Raw genomic sequence first — 17,139 nt, 5'->3', positions numbered from 1 at the left:
CTACTTTGGGGTAGTAGAAAGGGGAAATGAGAGGGGTGTCTTTCTGTCTCAATCTGTGGGTTTGCACGTCCGTGTCGGTGCATTAGTTTATGTAAGTAGTGTAATCCATGCAACTATGCTAACGTTACAGCGCATGGTAGCTGGGGTTTATTATCGGTCCTTGTTGTACGGACATTTGAACATACGAGAACAGTAAGGTTCTCGTAGGTCGCAGTCTCCTCCGGAGGCGTGGGTTCGAATCCCACTTCTGATATTACATTTGGATTTCGTAGATTGTTATTATCTGTTCAAACTTTGTAATATGGAGAACATTTGGAAAAGGTAAGGAGGTTTCTTTGTGTGCACGTCCATTTCGGTGCATTAGTTTATGTAAGTAGAGTAATCCATGCAACTATGGTAAGGTTACAGCGCATAGTAGCTGGGGTTTATTATCGGTCCTTGTTGTACGGACATTTGAACATACGAGAACAGTAACCATGATGGCGTTTTGTGTTCATTGATTCAAAGGGTCTGTTGAAATACGTCAGGATGGCCGAGCGGTCTAAGGCGCTGCGTTCAGGTCGCAGTCTCCTCTGGAGGCGTGGGTTCGAATCCCACTTCTGACATTACATTTGGATTTTGTTGATTGTGATCATCTGTTCAAACTTTGTAATATGGAGAACATTTGGAAAAGGTAAGGAGGTTTAAACTCAAAGTGACTGGCTGGCTAATTTGGGGTAGTAGAAAGGGGAAATAAGAGGGCTGTCTCAATCTGTGTGTTTGCACGTCCGTGTCGGTGCATTAGTTTATGTAAGTAGTGTAATCCATGCAACTATGCTAACGTTACAGCGCATGGTAGCTGGGGTTTATTATCGGTCCTTGTTGTACGGACATTTGAACATAAGAGAACAGTAACCATGATGGCGATTTGTGTTAATTGATTCGAAGGGTATTGGTGTAATATGTCAGGATGGCCGAGCGGTCTAAGGCGCTGCGTTCAGGTCGCAGTCTCCTCTGGAGGCATGGGTTCGAATCCCCCTTCTGACATTACATTTGGATTTCGTTGATTGTGATTTTCTGTTCAAACTTTGTAATATGGAGAACATTTGGAAAAGGTAAGGAGGTTTCATTGTGTGCACGTCCATGTCGGTGCATTAGTTTATGTAAGTAGTGCAATCCATGTAACTATGGTAACGTTACAGCGCATGGTAGCTGGGGTTTATTATCGGTCCTTGTTTTACAGACATTTGAACATACGAGAGCAGTAACCATGATGGCGTTTTGTGTTGATTGATTCAAAGGGGTCTGATGAAATTTGTCAGGATGGACGAGCGGTCTAAGGCGCTGCGTTCAGGTCGCAGTCTCCACTGGAGGCGTGGGTTTGAACCCCACTTCTGACACTACATTATGATCTTGTTGATTGTGATTATCTGTTCAAACTTTGTAATATGGAGAACATTTGGAAAGGTAAGGAGATTTAAACTCAAAGTGACTGGCTGGCTACGGTGGGGTAGTGGAAATGGGTAATGAGAGGGGTGTCTTTCTGTCTCAATCTTTGTGTGCACGTCCGTGTCTGTGCATTAGTTTATGTAAGTAGTGTAATCCATGTAACTATGGTAACGTTACAGCTCATTAAATTAAATTCGCCGAGCGGTCTAAGGCGCTGCGTTTAGGTCGCAGTCTCCTCTGGAGGCGTGGGTTCGAATCCCACTTCTGACATTACATTTGGATTTCGTTGATTTTGATTATCTGTTCAAACTTTGTAATATGGAGAACATTTGGAAAAGGTAAGGAGGTTTAAACTCAAAGTGACTGGGTGGCTACTTTGGGGTGGTAGAAAGGGGAAATGAGAGGGGTGTCTTTCTGTCTCAATCTGTGTGTTTGCACGTCCGTGTCGGTGCATTAGTTTATGTAAGTAGTGTAATCCATGCAACTATGCTAACGTTACAGCGCATGGTAGCTGGGGTTTATTATCGGTCCTTGTTGTACGGACATTTGAACATACGAGAACAGTAACCATGATGGCGTTTTGTCTTAATTGATTCGAAGGGTCTGTTGAAATACGTCAGGATGGCCGAGCGGTCTAAGGCGCTGCGTTCAGGTCGCAGTCTCCTCTGGAGGCGTGGGTTCGAATCCCACTTCTGACATTACATTTGGATTTTGTTGATTGTGATTATCTGTTCAAACTTTGTAATATGGAGAACATTTGGAAAAGGTAAGGAGGTTTAAACTCAAAGTGACTGGCTGGCTACTTTGGGGTAGTAGATAGGGGAAATGAGAGGGGTGTCTTTCTGTCTCAATCTGTGTGTTTGCACGTCCGTGTCGGTGCATTAGTTTACGTAAGTAGTGTAATCCATGCAACTATGCTAACGTTACAGCGCATTCAATTAAATTCGTTTCGTGTTGATTGATTCGAAGGGGTATGATGAATTTCGTCCGGATGGCCGAGCGGTCTTAGGCGCTGCGTTCAGGTCGCAGTCTCCACTGGAGGCTCGGGTTCGAATCCCACTTCTAACATTACATTTGGATTTCGTTGATTGTGATTATCTGTTCAAACATTGTAATATGGAGAACATTTGGAAAAGTTAAGGAGGTTTAAATTCAAAGTGACTGGCTGGCTACTTTGGGGTAGTAGAAAGGGGAAATGAGAGGGGTGTCTTTCTGTCTCAATCTGTGTGTTTGCACGTCCGTGTCGGTGCATTAGTTTATGTAAGTAGTGTAATCCATGCAACTATGCTAACGTTACAGCGCATGGTAGCTGGGGTTTATTATCGGTCCTTGTTGTACGGACATTTGAACATACGAGAACAGTAACCATGATGGCGATTTGTGTTCATTGATTCGAAGGGTATTGTGGTAATATGTCAGGATGGCCCAGCGGTCTAAGGCGCTGCGTTCAGGTCGCAGTCTATTCTGGAGGCGTTGGTTCGAATCTCATTTTTGACATTACATTTGGATTTCGTTGATTGTGATTATCTGTTCAAACTTTGTAATATGGTGAACATTTGGAAAAGGTTGATGGAAATGGGTAATGAGAGGGGTGTCTTTCTGTCTCAATCTTTGTGTGCACGTCCGTGCATTAGTTTATGTAAGTAGTGTAATCCATGTAACTATGGTAACGTTACAGCGCATGGTAGCTGGGGTTTATTATCGGTCCTTGTTTTACAGACATTTGAACATACGAGAGCAGTAACCATGATGGCGTTTTGTGTTGATTGATTCAAAGGGGTCTGATGCAATATGTCAGGATGGCCGAGCGGTCTAAGGCGCTGCGTACAGGTCGCAGTCTCCACTGGAGGCGTGGGTTTGAATCCCACTTCTGACACTACATTATGATCTTGTTGATTGTGATTATCTGTTCAAACTTTGTAATATGGAGAACATTTGGAAAAGGTAAGGAGGTTTCTTTGTGTGCACGTCCATTTCGGTGCATTAGTTTATGTAAGTAGTGTAATCCATGCAACTATGGTAAGGTTACAGTGCATGGTAGCTGGGGTTTATTATCGGTCGTTGTTTTACAGACATTTGAACATACGAGAGCAGTAACCATGATGGCGTTTTAGGTTCATTGATTCGAAGGGTCTGTTGCAATACGTCAGGATGGCCGAGCGGTCTAAGGCGCTGCGTTCAGGTCGCAGTCTCATCTGGAGGCGTGGGTTCGAATCCCACTTCTGACATTACATTTGGAGTTCGTTGATTGTGATTATCTGTTCAAACTTTGTAATATGGAGAACATTTGGAAAAAGTAAGGAGGTTTAAACTCAAAGTGACTGGCTGGCTACTTTGGGGTAGTAGAAAGGGGAAATGAGAGGGGTGTCTTTCTGTCTCAATCTGTGTGTTTGCACGTCCGTGTCGGTGCATTAGTTTATGTAAGTGGTGTAATCCATGCAACTATGCTAACGTTACAGCGCATGGTAGCTGGGGTTTAATATCGGTCCTTGTTGTACGGACATTTGAACATACGAGAATAGTAACCATGATGGCGTTTTGTCTTCATTGATTCGAAGGGTCTGTTGAAATACGTCAGGATGGCCGAGCGGTCTAAGGCGCTGCGTTCAGGTCGCAGTCTCCTCTGGAGGCGTGGGTTCGAATCCCACTTCTGACATTACATTTGGATTTCGTTGATTGTGATTATCTGTTCAAACTTTGTAATATGGAGAACATTTGGAAAAGGTAAGGAGGTTTAAACTCAAAGTGACTGGCTGGCTACTTTGGGGTAGTAGAAAGGGGAAATGAGAGGGGTGTTTTTCTGTCTCAATCTGTGTGTTTGCACGTCCGTGTCGGTGCATTAGTTTACGTAAGTAGTGTAATCCATGCAACTATGCTAACGTTACAGCGCATTCAATTAAATTCGTTTCGTGTTGATTGATTCGAAGGGGTATGATGAATTTCGTCCGGATGGCCGAGCGGCCTACGGCGCTGCGTTCAGGTCGCAGTCTCCTCTGGTGGCGTGGGTTCGAATGCCACTTCTGACATTACATTTGGATTTCGTTGATTGTGATTATCTGTTCAAACTTTGTAATACGGAGAACATTTGGAAAAGGTAAGGAGGTTTAAACTCAAAGTGACTGGCTGGCTACTTTGGGGTAGTAGAAAGGGGAAATGAGAGGGGTGTCTTTCTGTCTCAATCTGTGTGTTTGCACGTCCGTGTCGGTGCATTAGTTTATGTAAGTAGTGTAATCCATGCAACTATGGTAAGGTTACAGCGCATGGTAGCTGGGGTTTATTATCGGTCCTTGTTGTACGGACATTTGAACATACGAGAACAGTAACCATGATGGCGTTTTGTGTTCATTGATTCGAAGGGTTTGTTGAAATACGTCAGGATGGCCGAGCGGTCTAAGGCGCTGCGTTCAGGTCGCAGTCTCCTCTGGAGGCGTGGGTTCGAATCCTACTTCTGACATTACATTTGGATTTCGTTGGTTGTGATTATCTGTTCAAACTTTGTAATATGGAGAACATTTGGAAAAAGTAAGGAGGTATAAACTCAAAGTGACTGGCTGGCTACTTTGGGGTAGTAGAAAGGGGAAATGAGAGGGGTGTCTTTCTGTCTCAATCTGTGTGTTTGCACGTCCGTGTCGGTGCATTAGTTTATGTAAGTAGTGTAATCCATGCAACTATGCTAACGTTACAGCGCATGGTAGCTGGGGTTTATTATCGGTCCTTGTTGTACGGACATTTGAACATACGAGAACAGTAGCCATGATGGCGTTTTGTCTTCATTGATTCGAAGGGTCTGTTGAAATACGTCAGGATGGCCGAGCGGTCTAAGGCGCTGCGTTCAGGTCGCAGTCTCCTCTGGAGGCGTGGGTTCGAATCCCACTTCTGACATTACATTTGGATTTCGTTGATTGTGATTATCTGTTCAAACTTTGTAATATGGAGAACATTTGGAAAAGGTAAGGAGGTTTAAACTCAAAGTGACTGGCTGGCTACTTTGGGGTAGTAGAAAGGGGAAATGAGAGGGGTGTTTTTCTGTCTCAATCTGTGTGTTTGCACGTCCGTGTCGGTGCATTAGTTTACGTAAGTAGTGTAATCCATGCAACTATGCTAACCATACAGCGCATTCAATTAAATTCGTTTCGTGTTGATTGATTCGAAGGGGTATGATGAATTTCGTCCGGATGGCCGAGCGGTCTAAGGCGCTGCGTTCAGGTCGCAGTCTCCACTGGAGGCTCGGGTTCGAATCCCACTTCTAAGATTACATTTGGATTTCGTTGATTGTGATTATCTGTTCAAACTTTGTAATATGGAGAACATTTGGAAAAGTTAAGGAGGTTTAAATTCAAAGTGACTGGCTGGCTACTTTGGGGTAGTAGAAAGGGAAAATGAGAGGGGTGTCTTTCTGTCTCAATCTGTGTGTTTGCACGTCCGTGTCGGGGCATTAGTTTATGTAAGTAGTGTAATCCATGTAACTATGGTAGGGTTACAGTGCATGGTAGCTGGGGTTTATTATCGGTCCTTGTTTTACAGACATTTGAACATACGAAAGCAGTAACCATGATGGCGTTATGTGTTGATTGATTCGAAGGGTCTAATAAAATACGTCAGGATGGCCGAGCGGTCTAAGGCGCTGCGTTCAGGTCGCAGTCTCCTCTGGTGGCGTGGGTTCGAATGCCACTTCTGACATTACATTTGGATTTCGTTGATTGTGATTATCTGTTCAAACTTTGTAATACGGAGAACATTTGGAAAAGGTAAGGAGGTTTAAACTCAAAGTGACTGGCTGGCTACTTTGGGGTAGTAGAAAGGGGAAATGAGAGGGGTGTCTTTCTGTCTCAATCTGTGTGTTTGCACGTCCGTGTCGGTGCATTAGTTTACGTAAGTAGTGTAATCCATGCAACTATGCTAACGTTGCAGCGCATTCAATTAATGAAAATTCGTTTCGAAATTCGTTTCGTGTTGATTGATTCGAAGGGGTATGATGAATTTCGTCCGGATGGCCGAGCGGTCTACGGCGCTGCGTTCAGGTCGCAGTCTCCTCTGGTGGCGTGGGTTAGAATGCCACTTCTGACATTACATTTGGATTTCGTTGATTGTGATTATCTGTTCAAACTTTGTAATACGGAGAACATTTGGAAAAGGTAAGGAGGTTTAAACTCAAAGTGACTGGCTGGCTACTTTGGGGTAGTAGAAAGGGGAAATGAGAGGGGTGTCTTTCTGTCTCAATCTGTGTGTTTGCACGTCCGTGTCGGTGCATTAGTTTATGTAAGTAGTGTAATCCATGCAACTATGCTAACGTTACAGCGCATGGTAGCTGGGGTTTATTATCGGTCCTTGTTGTACGGACATTTGAACATACGAGAACAGTAACCATGATGGCGTTTTGTGTTGATTGATTCGAAGGGTCTAATAACATACGTCAGGATGGCCGAGCGGTCTAAGGCGCTGCGTTCAGGTCGCAGTCTCCTCTGGTGGCGTGGGTTAGAATGCCACTTCTGACATTACATTTGGATTTCGTTGATTGTGATTATCTGTTCAAACTTTGTAATACGGAGAACATTTGGAAAAGGTAAGGAGGTTTAAACTCAAAGTGACTGGCTGGCTACTTTGGGGTAGTAGAAAGGGGAAATGAGAGGGGTGTCTTTCTGTCTCAATCTGTGTGTTTGCACGTCCGTGTCGGTGCATTAGTTTATGTAAGTAGTGTAATCCATGCAACTATGCTAACGTTACAGCGCATGGTAGCTGGGGTTTATTATCGGTCCTTGTTGTACGGACATTTGAACATACGAGAACAGTAACCATGATGGCGTTTTGTCTTCATTGATTCGAAGGGTCTGTTGAAATACGTCAGGATGGCCGAGCGGTCTAAGGCGCTGCGTTCAGGTCGCAGTCTCCTCTGGAGGCGTGGGTTCGAATCCCACTTCTGACATTACATTTGGATTTCGTTGATTGTGATTATCTGTTCAAACTTTGTAATATGGAGAACATTTGGAAAAGGTAAGGAGGTTTAAACTCAAAGTGACTGGCTGGCTACTTTGGGGTAGTAGAAAGGGGAAATGAGAGGGGTGTTTTTCTGTCTCAATCTGTGTGTTTGCACGTCCGTGTCGGTGCATTAGTTTACGTAAGTAGTGTAATCCATGCAACTATGCTAACGTTGCAGCGCATTCAATTAAATTCGTTTCGTGTTGATTGATTCGAAGGGGTATGATGAATTTCGTCCGGATGGCCGAGCGGTCTACGGCGCTGCGTTCAGGTCGCAGTCTCCTCTGGTGGCGTGGGTTCGAATGCCACTTCTGACATTACATTTGGATTTCGTTGATTGTGATTATCTGTTCAAACTTTGTAATACGGAGAACATTTGGAAAAGGTAAGGAGGTTTAAACTCAAAGTGACTGGCTGGCTACTTTGGGGTAGTAGAAAGGGGAAATGAGAGGGGTGTCTTTCTGTCTCAATCTGTGTGTTTGCACGTCCGTGTCGGTGCATTAGTTTATGTAAGTAGTGTAATCCATGCAACTATGGTAAGGTTACAGCGCATGGTAGCTGGGGTTTATTATCGGTCCTTGTTGTACGGACATTTGAACATACGAGAACAGTAACCATGATGGCGTTTTGTGTTGATTGATTCGAAGGGTCTAATAACATACGTCAGGATGGCCGAGCGGTCTAAGGCGCTGCGTTCAGGTCGCAGTCTCCTCTGGAGGCGTGGGTTCGAATCCCACTTCTGACATTACATTTGGATTTCGTTGATTGTGATTATCTGTTCAAACTTTGTAATATGGAGAACATTTGGAAAAGGTAAGGAGGTTTAAACTCAAAGTGACTGGCTGGCTACTTTGGGGTAGTAGAAAGGGGAAATGAGAGGGGTGTCTTTCTGTTTCAATCTGTGTGTTTGCACGTCCGTGTCGGTGCATTAGTTTACGTAAGTAGTGTAATCCATGCAACTATGCTAACGTTACAGCGCATGGTAGCTGGGGTTTATTATCGGTCCCTGTTGTACGGACATTTGAACATACGAGAACAGTAAGGTTCTCGTAGGTCGTAGTCTCCTCTGGAGGCGTGGGTTCGAATCCCACTTCTGATATTACATTTGGATTTCGTTGATTGTTATTATCTGTTCAAACTTTGTAATATGGAGAACATTTGGAAAAGGTAAGGAGGTTTAAACTCAAAGTGACTGGCTGGCTACTTTGGGGTAGTAGAAAGGGGAAATGAGAGGGGTGTTTTTCTGTCTCAATCTGTGTGTTTGCACGTCCGTGTCGGTGCATTAGTTTACGTAAGTAGTGTAATCCATGCAACTATGCTAACCATACAGCGCATTCAATTAAATTCGTTTCGTGTTGATTGATTCGAAGGGGTATGATGAATTTCGTCCGCATGGCCGAGCGGTCTAAGGCGCTGCGTTCAGGTCGCAGTCTCCACTGGAGGCTCGGGTTCGAATCCCACTTCTAACATTACATTTGGATTTCGTTGATTGTGATTATCTGTTCAAACTTTGTAATATGGAGAACATTTGGAAAAGTTAAGGAGGTTTAAATTCAAAGTGACTGGCTGGCTACTTTGGGGTAGTAGAAAGGGAAAATGAGAGGGGTGTCTTTCTGTCTCAATCTGTGTGTTTGCACGTCCGTGTCGGGGCATTAGTTTATGTAAGTAGTGTAATCCATGTAACTATGGTAGGGTTACAGTGCATGGTAGCTGGGGTTTATTATCGGTCCTTGTTTTACAGACATTTGAACATACGAGAGCAGTAACCATGATGGCGTTTTGTGTTCATTGATTCGAAGGGTTTGTTGAAATACGTCAGGATGGCCGAGCGGTCTAAGGCGCTGCGTTCAGGTCGCAGTCTCCTCTGGAGGCGTGGGTTCGAATCCCACTTCTGACATTACATTTGGATTTCGTTGATTGTGATTATCTGTTCAAACTTTGTAATATGGAGAACATTTGGAAAAAGTAAGGAGGTTTAAACTCAAAGTGACTGGCTGGCTACTTTGGGGTAGTAGAAAGGGGAAATGAGAGGGGTGTCTTTCTGTCTCAATCTGTGTGTTTGCACGTCCGTGTCGGTGCATTAGTTTATGTAAGTAGTGTAATCCATGCAACTATGCTAACGTTACAGCTGGGGTTTATTATCGGTCCTTGTTGTACGGACATTTGAACATACGAGAACAGTAACCATGATGGCGTTTTGTCTTCATTGATTCGAAGGGTCTGTTGAAATACGTCAGGATGGCCGAGCGGTCTAAGGCGCTGCGTTCAGGTCGCAGTCTCCTCTGGAGGCGTGGGTTCGAATCCCACTTCTGACATTACATTTGGATTTCGTTGATTGTGATTATCTGTTCAAACTTTGTAATATGGAGAACATTTGGAAAAGGTAAGGAGGTTTAAACTCAAAGTGACTGGCTGGCTACTTTGGGGTAGTAGAAAGGGGAAATGAGAGGGGTGTTTTTCTGTCTCAATCTGTGTGTTTGCACGTCCGTGTCGGTGCATTAGTTTACGTAAGTAGTGTAATCCATGCAACTATGCTAACCATACAGCGCATTCAATTAAATTCGTTTCGTGTTGATTGATTCGAAGGGGTATGATGAATTTCGTCCGGATGGCCGAGCGGTCTAAGGCGCTGCGTTCAGGTCGCAGTCTCCACTGGAGGCTCGGGTTCGAATCCCACTTCTAAGATTACATTTGGATTTCGTTGATTGTGATTATCTGTTCAAACTTTGTAATATGGAGAACATTTGGAAAAGGTAAGGAGGTTTAAACTCAAAGTGACTGGCTGGCTACTTTGGGGTAGTAGAAAGGGGAAATGAGAGGGGTGTTTTTCTGTCTCAATCTGTGTGTTTGCACGTCCGTGTCGGTGCATTAGTTTACGTAAGTAGTGTAATCCATGCAACTATGCTAACCATACAGCGCATTCAATTAAATTCGTTTCGTGTTGATTGATTCGAAGGGGTATGATGAATTTCGTCCGGATGGCCGAGCGGTCTACGGCGCTGCGTTCAGGTCGCAGTCTCCTCTGGTGGCGTGGGTTCGAATGCCACTTCTGACATTACATTTGGATTTCGTTGATTGTGATTATCTGTTCAAACTTTGTAATACGGAGAACATTTGGAAAAGGTAAGGAGGTTTAAACTCAAAGTGACTGGCTGGCTACTTTGGGGTAGTAGAAAGGGGAAATGAGAGGGGTGTCTTTCTGTCTCAATCTGTGTGTTTGCACGTCCGTGTCGGTGCATTAGTTTATGTAAGTAGTGTAATCCATGCAACTATGCTAACGTTACAGCGCATGGTAGCTGGGGTTTATTATCGGTCCTTGTTGTACGGACATTTGAACATACGAGAACAGTAACCATGATGGCGTTTTGTCTTCATTGATTCGAAGGGTCTGTTGAAATACGTCAGGATGGCCGAGCGGTCTAAGGCGCTGCGTTCAGGTCACAGTCTCCTCTGGAGGCGTGGGTTCGAATCCCACTTCTGACATTACATTTGGATTTCGTTGATTGTGATTATCTGTTCAAACTTTGTAATATGGAGAACATTTGGAAAAGGTAAGGAGGTTTAAACTCAAAGTGACTGGCTGGCTACTTTGGGGTAGTAGAAAGGGGAAATGAGAGGGGTGTTTTTCTGTCTCAATCTGTGTGTTTGCACGTCCGTGTCGGTGCATTAGTTTACGTAAGTAGTGTAATCCATGCAACTATGCTAACCATACAGCGCATTCAATTAAATTCGTTTCGTGTTGATTGATTCGAAGGGGTATGATGAATTTCGTCCGGATGGCCGAGCGGTCTAAGGCGCTGCGTTCAGGTCGCAGTCTCCACTGGAGGCTCGGGTTCGAATCCCACTTCTAAGATTACATTTGGATTTCGTTGATTGTGATTATCTGTTCAAACTTTGTAATATGGAGAACATTTGGAAAAGTTAAGGAGGTTTAAATTCAAAGTGACTGGCTGGCTACTTTGGGGTAGTAGAAAGGGAAAATGAGAGGGGTGTCTTTCTGTCTCAATCTGTGTGTTTGCACGTCCGTGTCGGGGCATTAGTTTATGTAAGTAGTGTAATCCATGTAACTATGGTAGGGTTACAGTGCATGGTAGCTGGGGTTTATTATCGGTCCTTGTTTTACAGACATTTGAACATACGAGAGCAGTAACCATGATGGCGTTATGTGTTGATTGATTCGAAGGGTCTAATAAAATACGTCAGGATGGCCGAGCGGTCTAAGGCGCTGCGTTCAGGTCGCAGTCTCCTCTGGTGGCGTGGGTTCGAATGCCACTTCTGACATTTCATTTGGATTTCGTTGATTGTGATTATCTGTTCAAACTTTGTAATACGGAGAACATTTGGAAAAGGTAAGGAGGTTTAAACTCAAAGTGACTGGCTGGCTACTTTGGGGTAGTAGAAAGGGGAAATGAGAGGGGTGTCTTTCTGTCTCAATCTGTGTGTTTGCACGTCCGTGTCGGTGCATTAGTTTATGTAAGTAGTGTAATCCATGCAACTATGGTAAGGTTACAGCGCATGGTAGCTGGGGTTTATTATCGGTCCTTGTTGTACGGACATTTGAACATACGAGAACAGTAACCATGATGGCGTTTTAGGTTCATTGATTCGAAGGGTCTGTTGAAATACGTCAGGATGGCCGAGCGGTCTAAGGCGCTGCGTTCAGGTCGCAGTCTCCTCTGGTGGCGTGGGTTAGAATGCCACTTCTGACATTACATTTGGATTTCGTTGATTGTGATTATCTGTTCAAACTTTGTAATACGGAGAACATTTGGAAAAGGTAAGGAGGTTTAAACTCAAAGTGACTGGCTGGCTACTTTGGGGTAGTAGAAAGGGGAAATGAGAGGGGTGTCTTTCTGTCTCAATCTGTGTGTTTGCACGTCCGTGTCGGTGCATTAGTTTATGTAAGTAGTGTAATCCATGCAACTATGCTAACGTTACAGCGCATGGTAGCTGGGGTTTATTATCGGTCCTTGTTGTACGGACATTTGAACATACGAGAACAGTAACCATGATGGCGTTTTGTCTTCATTGATTCGAAGGGTCTGTTGAAATACGTCGGGATGGCCGAGCGGTCTAAGGCGCTGCGTTCAGGTCGCAGTCTCCTCTGGAGGCGTGGGTTCGAATCCCACTTCTGACATTACATATGGATTTCGTTGATTGTGATTATCTGTTCAAACTTTGTAATACGGAGAACATTTGGAAAAGGTAAGGAGGTTTAAACTCAAAGTGACTGGCTGGCTACTTTGGGGTAGTAGAAAGGGGAAATGAGAGGGGTGTTTTTCTGTCTCAATCTGTGTGTTTGCACGTCCGTGTCGGTGCATTAGTTTACGTAAGTAGTGTAATCCATGCAACTATGCTAACGTTGCAGCGCATTCAATTAAATTCGTTTCGTGTTGATTGATTCGAAGGGGTATGATGAATTTCGTCCGGATGGCCGAGCGGTCTACGGCGCTGCGTTGAGGTCGCAGTCTCCTCTGGTGGCGTGGGTTCGAATGCCACTTCTGACATTACATTTGGATTTCGTTGATTGTGATTATCTGTTCAAACTTTGTAATACGGAGAACATTTGGAAAAGGTAAGGAGGTTTAAACTCAAAGTGACTGGCTGGCTACTTTGGGGTAGTAGAAAGGGGAAATGAGAGGGGTGTTTTTCTGTCTCAATCTGTGTGTTTGCACGTCCGTGTCGGTGCATTAGTTTACGTAAGTAGTGTAATCCATGCAACTATGCTAACGTTGCAGCGCATTCAATTAAATTCGTTTCGTGTTGATTGATTCGAAGGGGTATGATGAATTTCGTCCGGATGGCCGAGCGGTCTACGGCGCTGCGTTCAGGTCGCAGTCTCCTCTGGTGGCGTGGGTTCGAATGCCACTTCTGACATTACATTTGGATTTCGTTGATTGTGATTATCTGTTCAAACTTTGTAATACGGAGAACATTTGGAAAAGGTAAGGAGGTTTAAACTCAAAGTGACTGGCTGGCTACTTTGGGGTAGTAGAAAGGGGAAATGAGAGGGGTGTCTTTCTGTCTCAATCTGTGTGTTTGCACGTCCGTGTCGGTGCATTAGTTTATGTAAGTAGTGTAATCCATGCAACTATGGTAAGGTTACAGCGCATGGTAGCTGGGGTTTATTATCGGTCCTTGTTGTACGGACATTTGAACATACGAGAACAGTAACCATGATGGCGTTTTGTGTTGATTGATTCGAAGGGTCTAATAACATACGTCAGGATGGCCGAGCGGTCTAAGGCGCTGCGTTCAGGTCGCAGTCTCCTCTGGTGGCGTGGGTTAGAATGCCACTTCTGACATTACATTTGGATTTCGTTGATTGTGATTATCTGTTCAAACTTTGTAATACGGAGAACATTTGGAAAAGGTAAGGAGGTTTAAACTCAAAGTGACTGGCTGGCTACTTTGGGGTAGTAGAAAGGGGAAATGAGAGGGGTGTCTTTCTGTCTCAATCTGTGTGTTTGCACGTCCGTGTCGGTGCATTAGTTTATGTAAGTAGTGTAATCCATGCAACTATGCTAACGTTACAGCGCATGGTAGCTGGGGTTTATTATCGGTCCTTGTTGTACGGACATTTGAACATACGAGAACAGTAACCATGATGGCGTTTTGTCTTCATTGATTCGAAGGGTCTGTTGAAATACGTCAGGATGGCCGAGCGGTCTAAGGCGCTGCGTTCAGGTCGCAGTCTCCTCTGGAGGCGTGGGTTCGAATCCCACTTCTGACATTACATTTGGATTTCGTTGATTGTGATTATCTGTTCAAACTTTGTAATATGGAGAACATTTGGAAAAGGTAAGGAGGTTTAAACTCAAAGTGACTGGCTGGCTACTTTGGGGTAGTAGAAAGGGGAAATGAGAGGGGTGTTTTTCTGTCTCAATCTGTGTGTTTGCACGTCCGTGTCGGTGCATTAGTTTACGTAAGTAGTGTAATCCATGCAACTATGCTAACGTTGCAGCGCATTCAATTAAATTCGTTTCGTGTTGATTGATTCGAAGGGGTATGATGAATTTCGTCCGGATGGCCGAGCGGTCTACGGCGCTGCGTTCAGGTCGCAGTCTCCTCTGGTGGCGTGGGTTCGAATGCCACTTCTGACATTACATTTGGATTTCGTTGATTGTGATTATCTGTTCAAACTTTGTAATACGGAGAACATTTGGAAAAGGTAAGGAGGTTTAAACTCAAAGTGACTGGCTGGCTACTTTGGGGTAGTAGAAAGGGGAAATGAGAGGGGTGTCTTTCTGTCTCAATCTGTGTGTTTGCACGTCCGTGTCGGTGCATTAGTTTATGTAAGTAGTGTAATCCATGCAACTATGGTAAGGTTACAGCGCATGGTAGCTGGGGTTTATTATCGGTCCTTGTTGTACGGACATTTGAACATACGAGAACAGTAACCATGATGGCGTTTTGTGTTGATTGATTCGAAGGGCCTAATAACATACGTCAGGATGGCCGAGCGGTCTAAGGCGCTGCGTTCAGGTCGCAGTCTCCTCTGGTGGCGTGGGTTAGAATGCCACTTCTGACATTACATTTGGATTTCGTTGATTGTGATTATCTGTTCAAACTTTGTAATACGGAGAACATTTGGAAAAGGTAAGGAGGTTTAAACTCAAAGTGACTGGCTGGCTACTTTGGGGTAGTAGAAAGGGGAAATGAGAGGGGTGTCTTTCTGTCTCAATCTGTGTGTTTGCACGTCCGTGTCGGTGCATTAGTTTATGTAAGTAGTGTAATCCATGCAACTATGCTAACGTTACAGCGCATGGTAGCTGGGGTTTATTATCGGTCCTTGTTGTACGGACATTTGAACATACGAGAACAGTAACCATGATGGCGTTTTGTCTTCATTGATTCGAAGGGTCTGTTGAAATACGTCAGGATGGCCGAGCGGTCTAAGGCGCTGCGTTCAGGTCGCAGTCTCCTCTGGAGGCGTGGGTTCGAATCCCACTTCTGACATTACATTTGGATTTCGTTGATTGTGATTATCTGTTCAAACTTTGTAATATGGAGAACATTTGGAAAAGGTAAGGAGGTTTAAACTCAAAGTGACTGGCTGGCTACTTTGGGGTAGTAGAAAGGGGAAATGAGAGGGGTGTCTTTCTGTTTCAATCTGTGTGTTTGCACGTCCGTGTCGGTGCATTAGTTTACGTAAGTAGTGTAATCCATGCAACTATGCTAACGTTACAGCGCATGGTAGCTGGGGTTTATTATCGGTCCCTGTTGTACGGACATTTGAACATACGAGAACAGTAAGGTTCTCGTAGGTCGTAGTCTCCTCTGGAGGCGTGGGTTCGAATCCCACTTCTGATATTACATTTGGATTTCGTTGATTGTTATTATCTGTTCAAACTTTGTAATATGGAGAACATTTGGAAAAGGTAAGGAGGTTTAAACTCAAAGTGACTGGCTGGCTACTTTGGGGTAGTAGAAAGGGGAAATGAGAGGGGTGTTTTTCTGTCTCAATCTGTGTGTTTGCACGTCCGTGTCGGTGCATTAGTTTACGTAAGTAGTGTAATCCATGCAACTATGCTAACCATACAGCGCATTCAATTAAATTCGTTTCGTGTTGATTGATTCGAAGGGGTATGATGAATTTCGTCCGCATGGCCGAGCGGTCTAAGGCGCTGCGTTCAGGTCGCAGTCTCCACTGGAGGCTCGGGTTCGAATCCCACTTCTAACATTACATTTGGATTTCGTTGATTGTGATTATCTGTTCAAACTTTGTAATATGGAGAACATTTGGAAAAGTTAAGGAGGTTTAAATTCAAAGTGACTGGCTGGCTACTTTGGGGTAGTAGAAAGGGAAAATGAGAGGGGTGTCTTTCTGTCTCAATCTGTGTGTTTGCACGTCCGTGTCGGGGCATTAGTTTATGTAAGTAGTGTAATCCATGTAACTATGGTAGGGTTACAGTGCATGGTAGCTGGGGTTTATTATCGGTCCTTGTTTTACAGACATTTGAACATACGAGAGCAGTAACCATGATGGCGTTTTGTGTTGATTGATTCAAAGGGTTTGTTGAAATACGTCAGGATGGCCGAGCGGTCTAAGGCGCTGCGTTCAGGTCGCAGTCTCCTCTGGAGGCGTGGGTTCGAATCCCACTTCTGACATTACATTTGGATTTCGTTGATTGTGATTATCTGTTCAAACTTTGTAATATGGAGAACATTTGGAAAAAGTAAGGAGGTTTGAACTCAAAGTGACTGGCTGGCTACTTTGGGGTAGTAGAAAGGGGAAATGAGAGGGGTGTCTTTCTGTCTCAATCTGTGTGTTTGCACGTCCGTGTCGGTGCATTAGTTTATGTAAGTAGTGTAATCCATGCAACTATGCTAACGTTACAGCGCATGGTAGCTGGGGTTTATTATCGGTCCTTGTTGTACGGACATTTGAACATACGAGAACAGTAACCATGATGGCGTTTTGTCTTCATTGATTCGAAGGGTCTGTTGAAATACGTCAGGATGGCCGAGTGGTCTAAGGCGCTGCGTTCAGGTCGCAGTCTCCTCTGGAGGCGTGGGTTCGAATCCCACTTCTGACATTACATTTGGATTTCGTTGATTGTGATTATCTGTTCAAACTTTGTAATATGGAGAACATTTGGAAAAGGTAAGGAGGTTTAAACTCAAAGTGACTGGCTGGCTACTTTGGGGTAGTAGAAAGGGGAAATGAGAGGGGTGTTTTTCTGTCTCAATCTGTGTGTTTGCACGTCCGTGTCGGTGCATTAGTTTACGTAA

General features: G+C 44.3%; 16 non-coding genes across 16 annotated transcripts; all 16 read left to right on the top strand.

Moving 5' to 3' along the window:
- The first annotated feature begins 522 nt into the window (after positions 1-522).
- trnal-cag (transfer RNA leucine (anticodon CAG)) lies at positions 523-605 on the top strand. Its single transcript has one exon. It is a non-coding gene; the product is annotated as a tRNA-Leu (tRNA).
- A 1,438-nt stretch (positions 606-2,043) lies between these two features.
- Positions 2,044-2,126, top strand: trnal-cag (transfer RNA leucine (anticodon CAG)). Its single transcript has one exon. It is a non-coding gene; the product is annotated as a tRNA-Leu (tRNA).
- A 1,447-nt stretch (positions 2,127-3,573) lies between these two features.
- On the top strand, positions 3,574-3,656 carry trnal-cag (transfer RNA leucine (anticodon CAG)). The gene has a single exon. It is a non-coding gene; the product is annotated as a tRNA-Leu (tRNA).
- A 345-nt stretch (positions 3,657-4,001) lies between these two features.
- Positions 4,002-4,084, top strand: trnal-cag (transfer RNA leucine (anticodon CAG)). Its single transcript has one exon. It is a non-coding gene; the product is annotated as a tRNA-Leu (tRNA).
- A 1,143-nt stretch (positions 4,085-5,227) lies between these two features.
- On the top strand, positions 5,228-5,310 carry trnal-cag (transfer RNA leucine (anticodon CAG)). The gene has a single exon. It is a non-coding gene; the product is annotated as a tRNA-Leu (tRNA).
- Positions 5,311-7,268: 1,958 nt separating this feature from the next.
- trnal-cag (transfer RNA leucine (anticodon CAG)) lies at positions 7,269-7,351 on the top strand. Its single transcript has one exon. It is a non-coding gene; the product is annotated as a tRNA-Leu (tRNA).
- Positions 7,352-8,066: 715 nt separating this feature from the next.
- Positions 8,067-8,149, top strand: trnal-cag (transfer RNA leucine (anticodon CAG)). Its single transcript has one exon. It is a non-coding gene; the product is annotated as a tRNA-Leu (tRNA).
- A 1,069-nt stretch (positions 8,150-9,218) lies between these two features.
- trnal-cag (transfer RNA leucine (anticodon CAG)) lies at positions 9,219-9,301 on the top strand. Its single transcript has one exon. It is a non-coding gene; the product is annotated as a tRNA-Leu (tRNA).
- Positions 9,302-9,636: 335 nt separating this feature from the next.
- trnal-cag (transfer RNA leucine (anticodon CAG)) lies at positions 9,637-9,719 on the top strand. Its single transcript has one exon. It is a non-coding gene; the product is annotated as a tRNA-Leu (tRNA).
- A 1,085-nt stretch (positions 9,720-10,804) lies between these two features.
- On the top strand, positions 10,805-10,887 carry trnal-cag (transfer RNA leucine (anticodon CAG)). Its single transcript has one exon. It is a non-coding gene; the product is annotated as a tRNA-Leu (tRNA).
- A 1,571-nt stretch (positions 10,888-12,458) lies between these two features.
- On the top strand, positions 12,459-12,541 carry trnal-cag (transfer RNA leucine (anticodon CAG)). Its single transcript has one exon. It is a non-coding gene; the product is annotated as a tRNA-Leu (tRNA).
- A 287-nt stretch (positions 12,542-12,828) lies between these two features.
- Positions 12,829-12,911, top strand: trnal-gag (transfer RNA leucine (anticodon GAG)). The gene has a single exon. It is a non-coding gene; the product is annotated as a tRNA-Leu (tRNA).
- A 1,143-nt stretch (positions 12,912-14,054) lies between these two features.
- Positions 14,055-14,137, top strand: trnal-cag (transfer RNA leucine (anticodon CAG)). The gene has a single exon. It is a non-coding gene; the product is annotated as a tRNA-Leu (tRNA).
- Positions 14,138-15,280: 1,143 nt separating this feature from the next.
- Positions 15,281-15,363, top strand: trnal-cag (transfer RNA leucine (anticodon CAG)). The gene has a single exon. It is a non-coding gene; the product is annotated as a tRNA-Leu (tRNA).
- Positions 15,364-16,432: 1,069 nt separating this feature from the next.
- trnal-cag (transfer RNA leucine (anticodon CAG)) lies at positions 16,433-16,515 on the top strand. Its single transcript has one exon. It is a non-coding gene; the product is annotated as a tRNA-Leu (tRNA).
- Positions 16,516-16,860: 345 nt separating this feature from the next.
- Positions 16,861-16,943, top strand: trnal-cag (transfer RNA leucine (anticodon CAG)). Its single transcript has one exon. It is a non-coding gene; the product is annotated as a tRNA-Leu (tRNA).
- The last annotated feature ends 196 nt before the right edge of the window (positions 16,944-17,139 follow it).

The sequence above is a fragment of the Gadus morhua genome, chromosome 2 (genome assembly GCF_902167405.1).
Source record: "Gadus morhua chromosome 2, gadMor3.0, whole genome shotgun sequence".
In the NCBI taxonomy this organism is placed as follows: domain Eukaryota; kingdom Metazoa; phylum Chordata; class Actinopteri; order Gadiformes; family Gadidae; genus Gadus; species Gadus morhua.
This window is presented reverse-complemented; position numbering and strand designations above follow the sequence as displayed.